Source organism: Myodes glareolus, chromosome 2 (genome assembly GCF_982192425.1).
Source record: "Myodes glareolus chromosome 2, mMyoGla1.1, whole genome shotgun sequence".
NCBI classification, from domain to species: domain Eukaryota; kingdom Metazoa; phylum Chordata; class Mammalia; order Rodentia; family Cricetidae; genus Myodes; species Myodes glareolus.
The window spans coordinates 95,649,421-95,660,993 of NC_142027.1; the positions used below are offsets into that span (position 1 = coordinate 95,649,421).

An 11,573-nucleotide genomic window follows, 5' to 3' on the forward strand; every position below is an offset into this window, starting at 1 on the left:
AATATTAATGCTCTCAGCTCTGTGATAAAGAGACATAGACTAATAGGTTGGATAAGATAACAAAAGCCATCATTTCACTGCCTCTAAAAATACCCCACAGGCAGTGGTAGACACCACCTTAGGATAAAGGAATGAAAAAAAATACTTCAAGGAAATGGAACCAAGAAACAATTAGAAGGAGCTATTCTAATATCTGACTAAATTAACCTCAAACCACAACTGATCAGAAGAGATAAGGAAAGACACTTTCTCCTTGTGAAAGGAGAAACCAAACAAGACATAATAGTCCTAAACATATATGCACCATCTTCATTAACGAAATGCTTGGAATTAAAACCACAGATCTGCACCAACACAAGGATGGAGGTGATTCAGTCGAGCAGGAAAAAAGTTAAATAGAAAAAGCTCTGGAATTAAATAATGTTCCTGAGTCAAATGGACCTAACAGATACTTATTTACAGAACATTCCACTCAAACAATAAAGAACATACATTTTCAGAGGCCCTTGGAACCTTCTCCAAAATAGACAACACATTAGGACACAAAGAAAGTGTGGCCCAAAGAGGCCAAAGGTCAGAGAGTTTGGGACTTGTCTTTAGTTCATTCAAGGTTATTGTGCTTCTAACTCAAGCAAAGGTCCCACCTATATGCAAATCAGAGTTCTGCTCTCTCAAGACTACGGTCAACAGGTGTGGCTAGTTGTCAGATCTCGTGCTCCTGAAATAGGGAAGTAGTTTGTTCCTACCTAAAACAAAAGTCCAAGGATCCAACTAAGTTCCAGTTCCCTTTATGGGAATAACTTGGGATTCCACCCAGGGAGTGCACAGAGTGTTTGGTCTAGGGCATGAGTCAAGGGCATGAGTGATGAAGTAGCCTGTGACTTTCAATTTGTACGTTAATGCAATCTTTTGTCTTACTCTTACGTTTTGGGGTCAGGGGTATATTAAACTCTTAAGTTTGGGGATCAGGGGTATATTACCCAATTGGAAATTAAACATGGGTGAATTTTCAGTACTCACTGATATTCCCTCCCAACACTATCCTATATGTTTCTGCGTTTTATTATTTTCATTCGTGTCTTTGTGTTCTTTACTATATTTCTAAATTCCCATGTCTCTGCTCTGGAAGAAAGACATTTTTGTCGAGGCTGGTCCTGACAAGAAAGCCTCAACAAATACAGGAAATCCGAAATTACACCTTGCATTCTACATGACCACCATTCATTAAAGATAATCAACAACAAAAGACAGACAGCACATAAATACAGAAAAACTAAAGAACACTCTCAAAATTAGGTGAAGGAAAAAGTCAAGAAGGAAATTGAAAATTCCTAGAATTGAATGAAAATAAAAACACAACATATAAAATTCTATGATAAACAATGAAAGCAGTCATAACATGGAAGTTTCTAGCACTATGTGTCTATGTCAAGAAATCTGAGCAATCCCAGATGAATAATGGTTCATCTGAAGTCCCGAGAAAAAGTGGAATAATGAACATTTAAAAAGAGCAGGTAGGAAGAGATGTACAAGATCAGGAAAAAGAAGAAAAAAGAAAACATTACAAAAACAAGAACAACAATGAAACAAAGAGTTGATACTCTGAAAATATTAACATGATTGGTAAACCATTTGCCAAACTGACCAAAAGAAATTAAGAAATTATCCAAACCCATAAAATTGGAGATGCAAAGGGGAGCATTACATAAGAGGAAATTCAGAAAATTACAAAAGATACTTTAAGAATCTATATTTGGCTGGGTGGTGGTGGTGCATGCCTTTAATTCCAGCACTCAGGAGGTAGAGGCAGGCAGATCTCTGTGAGCTCAAGGCCTGGTTTGTACAGAAAGTTCCAGGACAGCCAGGGCTACACAGAGAAACCCTGTCTCAAACAAACAAACAAAAAACCTGTATTCAACTCTGTATCCAGAAGAGCAGGTGGGCTGGCTGCAAATCCCCCTCTTTCTCCTCTCCTTCAACGCTGAGGCCTGCCCTACCTCACAACAGTAGCAGGCCACCCACTGTGGTCCCCATCTGCTCAGTCCCCATCTCCAGTGGCTCACACAGATCTTCCCGAGATGTTGACCTTCTTTCCCTCCATGCATCCCTGTCATTCCAGTCCCCAACTCCAGCAGACACTCCCTGGAAACTCACAGGACACTCCTTCCAGGGGAAGAGGTAACCTAACTGCATCTCCACCTCTGCCTCCTCTCCTCCAAATCCAACCTGGCTGTGCCACCCCCAGCTCTGTAGCAGACCCCCTGCTGTGACCGCCCATTCTCTCAGTTCCCACCTTCAGCTGCCCCAGTAGACCTTCTCCGACCTTCCTCCCCAGCATTCTATGATGCCAGCCACAAACTCTAGCAGGCACTCTCTGAGAAACCTCCAGCCAAGACTGCCCGAGAAGCAGGTCGGCAAGTGAAACATGTAGGCAAACTTCAGATTTTTCACTCTCCCTCCAATCCTCCAAATCCAATCCCCAGGCTCACCCCAGCTCTGAAGCTACCTCTTGTAGCCTTTTTGCTCTGTGCCCCCATTCCCAGGTGACTAAGCACATCCTACAGGAACATCCTGCTATCTTCCCTATAGTGAACCCCCTAATTGCTCCCCAGTCCATCCCCATTCTAAAGTGCCAACTCTCAATACCTAGAAACACATTCTACCCAGATCTCCCGGGGCCGCACCTAACAGAATCCCAGAAGAATTCCTTACCAGGCCAAACACAATGCCACACTCTTCTAATAACCAGAGAGGGCAGCAGAAACAAAGGAAAGTAAGGCCTACCCAACAAAGACAAGACCAGATATCAGCACCTAGGATTGCAATCTTCTCCAAGGCAGATGCCTAGACACAGTGTAAAAACACAATCAATTACAGCCAGGATAATACGCCTCCACTAAAGCCCAGGAACCCTATATCACAAGGCCTGACTATTACAACATTCCTAAAGCACAAGACAAAGTCCTTAAAATGGTTTTATGAATATGATAAAGGCCCTTTAAGAAAAAATGAATAAATCCCTTAAAGAATTTTGAAAACACAAATTAGGGAAGGAAATGAACAAAACAGTTCAATATCTGAAAATGGAGATAGACTCAATAAAGATAACCAAAACTGACAGAAAATTAAAAACAAAAAATTTAGACACTCAAACAGGACCACAGAGACAAGCCTCACAACCAGAATACCAGAAATAAAAGAGAATCTCAGTATTGAAAACAAGATAGAAAACAATGGATACCTTGGTCATAAAAATGTTAAGTCTAAAAAATTGTGTCATAAAACTTTCAGGAAATCTGGAGTCTATGAAAAGACTCAATCGAAAAATAATAGGAATAGAGGCAGGAGAAGAAACTCAGGTCAATGGTCAGAAAATATTTTCAACAAAATCATGGAAGAAAATTTCTATAACCTAAAGAAGGAGCTGTGTCTCAAGGTTACAAGTAGCATACAAAACACCAAATAGAGTCTACCAGAAAAGAAATACCCTTCAGCAAAACATTAAAAATACAGAGCAAAGAAAAATATTAAAAGCTACAAGGAAAAAGACTAAGTAACATAAAAAGGCAGGTGTATTAGAATAACAACTGACGTCTCATAGAGACTCTAAAAGCCGGAAGGAGCTCAGCAGATATCCTACAAACGCTAAGAGACCACAGATGCCATCCCATAATAAAATACTCAGTAAAACTTTCAATCACAATAGATGGAGAAAATAATAGATTCCACAATTTAAAAAAAACAAATTTGAGCGTTATCTATCTACAAATCCAGGTGTACAAAAGGTGCTACAAGAAAAACTCCAATCTAAAGAGGTTAACCACACACAACCAAAAAATAAAGCAATAATCCCAGATCAGCAAATCAAAAGAGGAAAACACACCACATAGGTAGCAAACACACACCACACAACACATGCAACACACTCACACAAACCACACACAACACACATACAAAATAACAGGAATCAACAAACACTGCTCAGTATCAAAATCATTGTTGATATCTCTCAACATCGATGGTTTCTATTCCCAAATAAAAAGACACAGACTAACAAAATGGACGCAAAAATAGGATCTATCCTTTCTGCTATATCCAAGAAACACACTTAAACATTAAGGATAGACATTATTTCAAGGTAAAAGGATAGAAAAAGATATTCCAAGCAAATGGACCTACGAAGCATGCTGCTCTAGGCATTTTAATATCTGACAAAACAGACTTCAATCCAAAATCAACCAGAAGAGATAAGGGAAGACACTATATATTCATCAAAGGAAAAATTCACCAACATGACATGGAATTCCTAAAATCTATGCCCCAAACGCAAGAGCACACAAGTCCATAAAAGAAACACGAACACAGTTTAAGTAACATATTGATCCTCACACAATAATAGTAGAGCCCTTCACTACCCACTGTATTAGGGTTTGTTTTACTGCTGTGGAGACACCATGACCACGACAACTCTTATAAAAGAAAACCTGTAATTGGCACTTGCTTACAGTTTCAGAGTTTTAGTTCATTATTGTCATGGCAGAAAGCACGGGGGCATGCAGGCAGGTATGGTGCTGGAGAAGGATCTTAGAGTCATACATCTTGTTCCATAGGAAGCTGGGACTTGAGCTTCTGAGATCTCAAACTCCACCCCCACTTACACACTTCCTACAGCAAGGTCACACCTACTCCAACAAGGCCACACCTTTTAAACTGTCCCTCCCTCACAGGACAAGATTTCAAGCATGTGAGTCTCTGGGGGGCCATTCCTATTCAAACCACCAAACTCACTAAAGCCAATATGCAGGCAGGTCATCCAGACAAAACTAAACAGAAACTCAGGAGTTAACTGACATCATAAACTAAATGGAACTAATAGGTATTTACAGAATTTCCCTTATGAAATAGATGCAAAAATTCTCAACAAAATAATTGTAAACTGAATTCAAGAACACATCAAAAAGATCATCTACCACGATCAGGCAAGTTTCATCCAAGAGAAGCAGGGAAGGTTCAACACACACAAATAGATAAATGTAATACACCAAAAACAAACTGAAAAACAAAACCACAAGACCATCTCATTAGATGCAGAAAAGGCCTTTGACAAAATTCAATATTCCTTCATGATTTAAAAAAAAAAATCCTGGAGAGATTAAGGATACAAAAAACTCAACTTACCATAATAGAGGCAGTTTACAGCAAAGCTATAGCCAACATCAAATTAAATGCAAAGAAAGTCAAAACAATTCCACTAAAATTAGGAGCATGACTCCACTCTCTCCATACCTATTCAGTTGAGTAATTGAAGTCTTAGCTAGAACAATAATGCAACTTTTTCTTCTAGGCAGTTTGCTCGGTCTCTGCTTCTTCCGGGGTGTTCAATTGGTCTCAGGCTCCTCTCTGCAAGCTGGCTTTTCTGAGACTGGCTCCCTGAGGGCCTTTCTTTTTATATAGTCTTGGGAGACAGGGTACAGTGTATCTGGTCAGTTTCGGGGACTTTCTGAAGCTATTTTGAGTTGTTTACTTTTTGTCTTAGCAAGCTCTCCTGTAGGAAAGTTTCAATCTCAGAGAAACTGCTATCTAACACTCTGGAGTAAAGCTAAATTGATGACAATTTTGTGTCTATATTCATCAGGGAAATTGTCTGTAATTTTCCTTGTTATTTTGTCTAGTTTTCATAACAGAATAAAACTAGCTTCATAGAAAAGATCGGGAATACATGAGCAGGGGAGGTCAAGATCATGATAGAGAAGTCTGCAGAAACAGCTCCTGGAAACTCATGAACTCTAGCCTGACAGCTGTGGAGCCTCCATGGAATGGAAGCAGGTAGGAGACCATGGTGAAGTTTGGTCTATCTGAGAGGCCCCTGGCAGTAGGATCAGGATCTATCCCTGGTGTGTGAGCTCTTATTGAAGACCATTTCCTATGGTGGGATGCCATGCTCAGCCTTGATGTAGGGGAGAGGGGCTTGGTCCTCAACATGATATGCCAGACTTTGATGACTCCCCATGGGAGTTCTTACCTGTTGGGAGAAGTCGTGGACTTGGGAGGCATGAGGAAAAGTGGGAGCAGGGGTGGGGGGAAAACTGCAGATGGAATGTAAATTGAAATAAAAAAATAAATAAATTAGACTAAAAAATAAAAGAGAAGAGTTTAATAATATTCCTTCCTTTCCTATTTTATGGTGAGAGGCCAGAAAAGATTTCATCTCTGTGCTGGACCCTTTTGGGACTTTGAACAATACCCCAGTCCCCAGGAAAAGCTGAAGGTGTGGAACCCCTCTTTAGAGGAAGTATCAGTTAATGGAAAAAACCTAAGTTATACAAAGTTGCTGAATGCAGACCATTCCCCGACCTGTAGTCATACAGAGACTATTGCCCACCTAACTCTGCAGATGTCTGGAGGACATGACCAGGGGGGCTGTTGCTATCCTCCTTAGATAATAATAGCCTATCAGGAACTAACAGCTGAGCTGTACCTAACCTTTAGCCAATTATGGTATAGGATAAGTAATTTTGTACTTTGAGACTATAACCTTGTGACTGTCTTGTGGTTTTTGTCTTTATAAACCCCTTACTATAGTAGGCAGGGTCCTTCTTGGTCCATCTGCTGTGCCAGACTGTGAGGCAGAGGGCCCGTGCTAACCCGTACATAATAATCGAGACCTTGCGTTTGCTTTCTGAAATGTGGTTCCCTGGTGGTCTTCTTGGGGGTCCCAGGACTCAGGCACAACAATGGAAGCGAGTCGATGTGGGACATACAGGACTGTTTTCAGTTGGGAGCTTTTTAATTACTGCTTCTATCTCACTGCTTGTTATATAGCTTCTAAAATTTTACCTTCTCTTGATTAAATATTGGTAGGTCATATGCACCTAGAGATTGATCTATTTCTTTTATATTCTTTCTAATTAATGGAATAATTTTTTGTTTGTTTTGCTTTGCTTTGCTTGGTTTCTCAAGACAGAGTTTCTCTGTGTAACACTCCGTCTGTCCTGGAACTTGTACTGTGGACCAGGATGGGTTTGAACTCAGAGATTGTCCTGCCTCCACCACCCAAGTGCTCGGATTAAAGGTGTGAACCACCATTGCCTGGCAGGAACAGATGTTTTCAAGACAAAATAGTGATTTGCTGAATTTCAATGGGGTCTATCATCATGGCTCTTCTTCTTTTTTAATTTTATGAATTTAAGTCTTCTCTCTTTTTAAGTCTAGCTAAAAGTTTGTACTCTGTTTTTCAAAGAATCCAATTCTTGTTTTGTTGACTTTTTGTATCTTGTGTTTCCAGTTTGAAAGAAAAAGTATTGGCTCAGCTCCCAAGGCCAAGTTCTCAGCACAAAGGAGATTTATTTGCCCCAGAGGGACAGAGGGCAGGGAATGAGAGACAAACACAACAAACACAGGAGATAGAGGATGAGGGAGAAGGGGAAGGGACCAAGGGAAAGGAGCTGGGGTATTTGTCCAGAGGGACGGAGAGGAGACAGACGTGGCACGTAGGAAAATGGCAGTTTATAAAAAGAAAGGGTGGGGGAACCCTGTGTTAAGATGAGGTATTTAATTCTAATTGGGTGTGTTAATTAGATGAGTTGAGGAGGGCTTTTGATTGCTGGATTTCAATATTTGATAGCTAGACCTTGGTAGTCAGTCTCAGGAGAAGGAAGTAGCCAAATAAGATCTTGGTGACTAGCTTTAAGAATGTACTCTAACAGTTTTTAGCAAGGCAGACGGAATGGGAGAGAAGGGCAAGGCCTGCCAGAGCTGTTCTTGCCACGCTTGAGCTGGCCAGAGTCTCTTCAGTTAATAATTTCTATCTACTGATACAATATTTGGCTCATTTTCCTGCTAGAGAGTTAAGGTGTATCATTAAAATATTTATCTGAGATCTCTCTGATTTTGTGTATGTGTGGAGATGTGAGAACATGAGTCAGCAGGTGCCCATGCAGAGGGCAGAGGGGACTTTGGGTATTTTCAAGGTCACTTTCCACCTCTGAACCAGAAGCTCACTGTTTAGGCCAGACCTGTTGGTCAGCAAGCTCTCGGGATCTGCCTGTATACCTCTGTCCCCAAATTGCCAAGCTGAGGTTACAGGCCCTCATAGCCATGCTCCTTTTGTTTGGTGCTTTGTATCTCCCCTCAAGTCTCCATGTTTGCAGAGCGGATGTTCTCATCCACTGAGTCATCTGCCCAGCCTCTTCGGTACATTAGCATAGGAACTTAAAGCTGTAAACTGTCTTCTTAGGTCTGCTTTCACTGAGTCTCATAGGCTTGGATTTTGGATTTTGGTTTTTCACTCAATTATAGGATTTTATCCTTCCTTCGTTTGGCCAAAGACCCATTCGTCATTCAATACTGTATTGTTTAATGTCTATGAGGTTTTTTCTACTTTAGAATTTCTCTTGCTGTTGCCTTGCTAGTAGTCCATTGTTGTAATGATCTGTCCTGTCAGTTTAAGAGACAAGCCACGCTCACTCCCTCCCTTGTCTGCTGAGGCAAGCTGATCTTCAGCTTCTAGCCTGAGTCCTTTCCATTTCTGTCTCTCCTCACTTCCCCCTTCCCCCTTCTCTCTCCCTTCTCTCTCTCTCTGCTCTTCTCCCCTTCTCCTTTTTTTTTTCTTTTTTCTTTTTTAATTTTTTTCTTTTTTTATTTTTTTAGAGACGGGGTCTCGCTATGTTGCCCAGGCTGGAGTACAGTGTCTATTCACAGGCGCGATCCCACTACTGATCAGCACCGGAGTTTTGACCTGCTCCGTTTCCGACCTGGGCCGGTTCACCTCTCCTTAGGCAACCTGGTGGTCTCCCTCTCCCGGGAGGTCACCATATTGATGCCGAACTTAGTGCGGACACTCGATCGGCATAGCGCACTACAGCCCAGAACTCCTGGACTCAAGCGATCCTCCTGTCTCAGCCTCCCGAGTAGCTGGGACTACAGGCGTACGCCACCGCGCCCGGCTCCTTTTTTTTTTCTTATTTTAGGCCAATATTATTTGGTTTTTGCCCTAGGTCCCTGTGCTATCTAGTCTCGGGTTCTCAGTAAGCCAAGCAGTGTGGGGTATGGGTTCCATCTCTTGAAGTACCCTTAAGTCTGATCAGTTATTGGTTGATTACCCCCACAAGTTTTGTGCCACTACTGCCGTAGCAGATCTTGCTGGTAGTACACCATTGTAGCTAAAGGGGTGAAGGCTGACTTGGTGTTTGTTTCTCTTTTATACCATGCAGAGTACCTTCCTGTAACAAAGACACTGGAACTCAGGGGTGAAGGCTCTACATCTTCATGCTCAATGAACTGTGTAGGTGTTGTCTTCAGCAAAGGGGTCTGGCTGTCAGTTTGTGGAGAGCAGCCTATAGCCTTGGCAACAGCCTGAGATGTTTGAGGTTGCTCTGGGCTCCCTTTTGCCAACAGCTCAATTAGATTTAACCCATTCCTGTTACTGCAATCTCCATTGAATGGCAAGAGATGGCCAGTTGTGACTCTGCCTTGCCCATTATTTGGTGATTTCATTTAGTTACCTGAAGAAGAACACTAAAAAGAAATTCCATATTCGCTCAGAACTGAATATAATAAAGAGTTATTTATTTAGGGGTAGGCTCACAGATCACAGTCCTCTGCTCTAATGGGGAATCTAGCAGCCAAAAGAGAAAGGGAGCTTGTTTTACAAGGGCATTTATAGTATAAGGGACCATGCCCAAGTGGGCGAGTGACTTAAAGGCTACTGGCTGAAGAATTTACCTACAGCAGTTGCCTACATATATGCATATATTTTAGGAAACTTCTACCACATTAGATTTCCATACTAACTCTAAATTTCCCCTTAATTTTAGCTGTCTTTTCCTGTATTCCTACCTACTGTCTTTATCCAACTTTCCACTTGATCCTCTCATCCCAGACCTCTCATCCATTCATTTCCTTTTCTTAATGAGATCTATCTGTTCCCTCTAGTCCCTTACTCTTAATTGCACTCTATGGTTCTATGGATTATTGGTTATCACTGAATTAACAGCTAATTTCTACATATAAGCAAATACATACTATATTTGTCTTTCTGGGTCTGGGATACCACACTCAGGATGATATTATTCTAATTCCACCCATTTGCCTCCAAATTTCATGCTGCCATTTTTTAACAGCTAAACAATAATACATTATGTAAATGTACCACATTTTCTTCACCTATTCATCTGGTGAGGGCCATATAGGTTACTTCCAATTTCTGGTTCTTATGAAGACAGCTTCAAAATACATGGGTTGTGAAAGTCTCTGTGATGGGATGAGATATCCTTTGGTTATGTGCTCAAGAGTAGCATGGTTGTGTCTTGAGGCAGATGGACTCCCATCTTTCTGAGGAAGCACCATACTGATTTTTTAGTGACTGTATTAGTTTGCACCCCAACCAGCAGTGGCTGAGTGAGTATTCCTCTTATTCCACGTCTGTACCATCTGAGTGGTCACTTGTTTTGTTGATCTTAGCCATTCTGACACCTGCAGGATGAAATCTCAAAGCAGTTTTGATTTCGTGTCTATGATGGCTTAGGGTACTGAACATTTCTTTAGGTGTTTCTCAGCCCTTTGTGATTCCTCTCTGTTTAGAACTGCACTCTATTTTTAATTGTGTTATTTGTTTCCTTGATATCTAGCTTCTTGAGTTCTTTATGTATCTTGGATGTTGGTCCTCTACCAGATGTTGTAGTTGGTAAAAATCTTATCCTAATCTGTAGGTTGCTGGTTTATTCTAATGATGGTGTCCTTTGCTGTACAGAAGCCTCTCAGTTTCATGAGGTCCCTTTTATTATTTGCTGATCTAGTGCCTGTACTCTCAGTGTTCTGTTCGGGAAGTTGCCTCCTGTGCCAATAATTTCAAGGTTATTCCCCACTTTGTATTCTAACATCTTCAGGGTATCGAGTTTTATGTTGAAGTCTTTGATCCATTAAGAGTTGGGTTTTGAGCAGAGTGGCATGTATGGATCTATTTGGGTTCCTTTATATGAAACTGTTCAGCTTGACCAGCACCATTTGCTGAAGCTGATATCCTTTCTCCAGTGTGTATTTCTGACTTCTTTATCAAAAAAAATCAGTTGCCCATGGGTGTGTAGACTTATGTCTGGGACTTCAAGTCTGTTCCATTGATTGGCTGTTTTGTGCCAATACTGTTTTTACTAGTATAGCCTTATGCTACAACTCACAATCAGGAATGGTGACGCCTCCAGCAGTTCTTTTATTATTCAGAACTATTTTAGCTATCTGGAATTTTGTGTTTCTATATGAAGCTGAGAATGGTCCTTTCATAATATGGGAAGAATTGTGTTGGAATTTTGATAGGGACTGCATTAAATCTGGAGATTGCTTTTGGCAGGATAGCTATTCTTACTATGTTAAGCCTATTGATCTATGAGCATGGGAGATCTTTCCATCTTCTGATACCTTTTTCAATTTCTACAAACACTTGAAGCTATATAGTACAAGTCTTTCACTTGATTCATTAGCGTTTTATATTCTTGGAAGCTATTTTGAAAGGTGTTATTCCCTGATTTCATTCTCAGTCTATTTGTCATTTGAATATAGGAGGTCTACTGATTTTTGTG

The 11,573-nt window shown here is 40.9% G+C and overlaps 1 non-coding gene across 1 annotated transcript; it reads right to left on the bottom strand.

Moving 5' to 3' along the window:
- Positions 1-8,646: 8,646 nt before the first annotated feature.
- LOC146895529 (signal recognition particle RNA) lies at positions 8,647-8,946 on the bottom strand. The gene has a single exon (XR_015000695.1).
- Between the last annotated feature and the right edge of the window lie 2,627 nt (positions 8,947-11,573).